Raw genomic sequence first — 3,497 nt, 5'->3', positions numbered from 1 at the left:
AGTAGTCTACATGCAAACTAGATGCCCAAGTTTATAAAATCTGTGTCACTTGGCTTGCAATGTCAAAATGATCTTGGTCCTCTGAGCCTCACGATTTCCTTTAGATGCCGTGCTTCTCCTCCTGCTTGCAGTTACGTATGTAAAGTAGATATACAACAGTCACCGGAAGACACGGAATGACTATTGATTGCTCGAGATCATAAGGATGGAAGTTTATCAGCAATAGACACTGCTGCAAAGAGTGAGCTGTCTCGTTGTCTGGTTCAGGGGGTTAGAAAAATGTGACCCTCACTGATTAAATTACCAGTCACTGATGAAACAACATTTGGAAGTCAGGATGATATAAGTCTGAGCTGTTAGACACAACAGCGTTCCCATCTACAGCCAGATAACATGTTGCACAGCTAAAGAAATCTGGCATCTTGACAGAGTACGCATGTCCATGTCTATGGTGTGTCTTAACGGAATTAAAGAAAACTTTCACCTACATGTTAAAAGGACCAACACACAAGCTGATGGAAGTCTTCTACTTCTACTCTCTGTATTAGGTCACTCTTGTTTTTCTTACCTTACCTTTAAGTTAAGGTATTTTAACTTAATTGTAGTGTAGGCCGAGATCATCAAGCTTTCCTTAACGTTACCACTGTATTTACAAATTTACCATTTGTAAATACAGTGCAGTGAAAAAGTATTTGCCCTCTTCTTGATTTCGTGGTTGTTTTTTTTTTCCCTTTCTTTCTTTGTGGGTGGTGTTTTTATATTATATTAGACAAAGATAATCAGAATGAATAAAAATGTGGTTTTTGAAAAAACATTTTATTTATAGAGGAAATAGCAACTTGAAAAAGTAACCTGCCCCATTTTTAAAATCATAAATTAACCGTGATTAACCTTTTTTTTTTCTTTTATCTGAGTTCAGTTTCACCAGTCACGCCCAGGCCTGATTTAAACCTGTTGAATCAAGAAATCACTTCAGTCGGACCTGCCTGACAAAATGAAGTCGGTTAATGTCATGCGCCGTGGTGCGCGGGCACGAAAGGATCCAGGCGCAGACTCCGAGCTAACAAAAAGACACTTTAATAAAACAACGAAAGGCGACCCGGGGAAAGTAGAGAGCAAAACAGAAACTAAAAATCCGGGGAAACAATGACACGAGTAAGCCGGGATCGGGACGGCGGGGGGCTGCAATAGAAAGGGGACATGATTACTAGGGAGCCAGGAAGCGGGGAGAACATATCAGGACTGAGTTAGAGTAGGGGCTTACGATAGAACGGAACCGTGGGAGCTCGGGAGGGAAGTGTGGCAGTCCGTGGGGGCAGGAAGTCCGTGGAATGGCGAGTGGGCCAGGTGAGCACCGCGAGATCCAGTTGAGCCGGAGGACAGGCAGGTAGCAGACGCCGAGTAGAAACCTGGACAGAAGTAGGCAGGTTAAACAAAGTTCCAAGCAGAAGAGAATGCACACTTTTCGTGGAAGTCTGGTTACCACTGTGGGGATGACTACGGACTGGCGTGGAGCATCCGTCAGCGCCGGATTAAGTGGATCTCCGTGTAATCACCGGGATGGAGAGCAGGTGTGCTGGTGATGGCCCAGCCCGGGGGTGTGGCTACCCGAGCATCACGCATTCCACAGACACAGGACCACGGACCATGACAGGTTAAAAGATCTCAAAAAGCAACACATCATGTCACAATCGGAAGAATAGCTGAGAAGTCATTGAAATCTGCCAGTCTTGAAAGGGTTACAAAGGTATCTCTGAGGTTTCAGGACTTCTAAGGCTTTGGGACCGTGTGGTTCTCCCAGCAAACCACAGAGAGAGCCATTATACACAAATCCTCCACAGAAAGGTTGGAACAATGACTCATCCAAGAGGCTGCAGAAGAACCAAGAAGAACAACATCTAAAGAACTGCAGGCCTCACATGTCACAGTTAAGGTGAGTGTTCATGCAATAAGAAAAAGACTGAGCAAAAATGTCTTCCATGGGAGAGTTCAGAGGAAAACCATTTGTGACTAAAGAGAACACACAAGGCACATCTCACATTTGCCAAAAACATTTTGATCATTCCCAAGACCTTTGGAAAAATAGTTTGTAAACAGACAAGAGATAGTGATCAAACCCCGACAGCAATCCATCTCTGAATGGCTCAAAAAGAAAAAAGAACAAAAACCCAAAATGAAGGTTTTGGAGTGACCTAGTCAACGTCTGATTGAGATGCTTTGGCATGACCTTAAACAGGCTGTTCATGTCTGAAAACCCTCCAGTACTGCTATATTAAAACAATTCTGCAGAGCGCTTTCGGCCAAAATTCCTCCACTGTGATATAAAAGACTCATTGCGGTTATCTCAAACACTTTATCACAGTTCTTGCTTTCAAGGGTGGCACAGGGAACAATTACTTTTACACACAGGATAGGTTTGGATAGCTTTATGTCTTAAAACCTGAAATCATTATTTAAAAACTAGATTTTGTATTTACACAAGTTATCTCTGGACAGTATTAACATTTGTTTGATGACCTAAATCATGTTAGTGTGACAAGTCAGGAAGGGAGGAAATCATTTTTATAGCACTGTAGATGTAGTGTAAATAAAGAAATTCCACACATATACATGTAGGTATTGATTGTATATGAGAAAATACGATATAAACTGGCTATAGTCAGATAATAATCATGTATCTTTCACTGCCTGTTGTGCCCAAGAAAAAAGAAATAACTGTGTATATCAAATATGTCGATCTAAGAACAGCATCTGGGGGGGACTACGGATGGGTGAGTTGGGTGACTTTAGCACACATCGTTATCCCTCCAGAATTCATACCTCCCCCTTCATCACTCGGCGTTATCACTGCGATGATCACGAGAGCAGGAAGAAGAAGAGAGGCAAGAGGGAGCATCGGGGATGCAGGGTGGGAGGAAGAGGAAGGTTCTCAGAAGTCAGATAAGAGAGCCCAGACGAACCCTCTGCTCATCCCACTTGTTTTTAATATCAGGAGGGAATATATCATATGCTGTGTTGTCTTGGCTACGGCAGCGATGGTCTTTGAGTTAGCAGCATCTCATACGAGGCAACTGTGTTCATTTGCAAGCTGGGAGGAGTTGAAGGGGAAAAGAGGAGGAGTGAGTGCTCATCTGACGCCATTGTTTCAACACTGACTAGTGTTTGTTTTTTATGGGAGTGCAGGGTCCATGTGCAGAATCTGCAGACATATGTTGTGTCAGTGAGCGGCCGGGTAGCAAAGGAGAGGTAGAAAGAGAATTGTATGGATGTTATGAAACAAAACCAAGAGAATGTGCTTTGATATTCATGTCTCTGTGGGTCTGGTGGTGATATAACGCATGTTCTGAATTTTTTATACCAGATGAAACGCAGTATGTAGGCTACATACCACAGTATTGAAGCAGCATTACTTTGAAAACAGTAATGCTAGGTCTGTACTTGGGGAAAAAAATGAGACTGCTTGACATGAGCTTGTTTCCATGGCAAAATCTCCTCTT

General features: G+C 42.9%; 1 long non-coding RNA gene across 1 annotated transcript; it reads right to left on the bottom strand.

Annotated features, from left to right (window-relative positions):
* Nucleotides 1-1,061: 1,061 nt before the first annotated feature.
* On the bottom strand, nucleotides 1,062-1,648 carry LOC113006908 (uncharacterized). Its single transcript, XR_003269821.1, has 3 exons — nucleotides 1,484-1,648; nucleotides 1,265-1,409; nucleotides 1,062-1,182 (listed from the first exon to the last, which is right to left on the bottom strand). It is a non-coding gene; the product is annotated as an uncharacterized LOC113006908 (long non-coding RNA).
* Nucleotides 1,649-3,497: the final 1,849 nt, after the last annotated feature.

Source organism: Astatotilapia calliptera, chromosome 15, assembly GCF_900246225.1.
Source record: "Astatotilapia calliptera chromosome 15, fAstCal1.2, whole genome shotgun sequence".
Lineage (NCBI taxonomy): Eukaryota > Metazoa > Chordata > Actinopteri > Cichliformes > Cichlidae > Astatotilapia > Astatotilapia calliptera.
The sequence above is the reverse complement of the archived record's forward strand: the minus strand, read 5'-3'. Positions and strand labels throughout refer to the sequence as shown.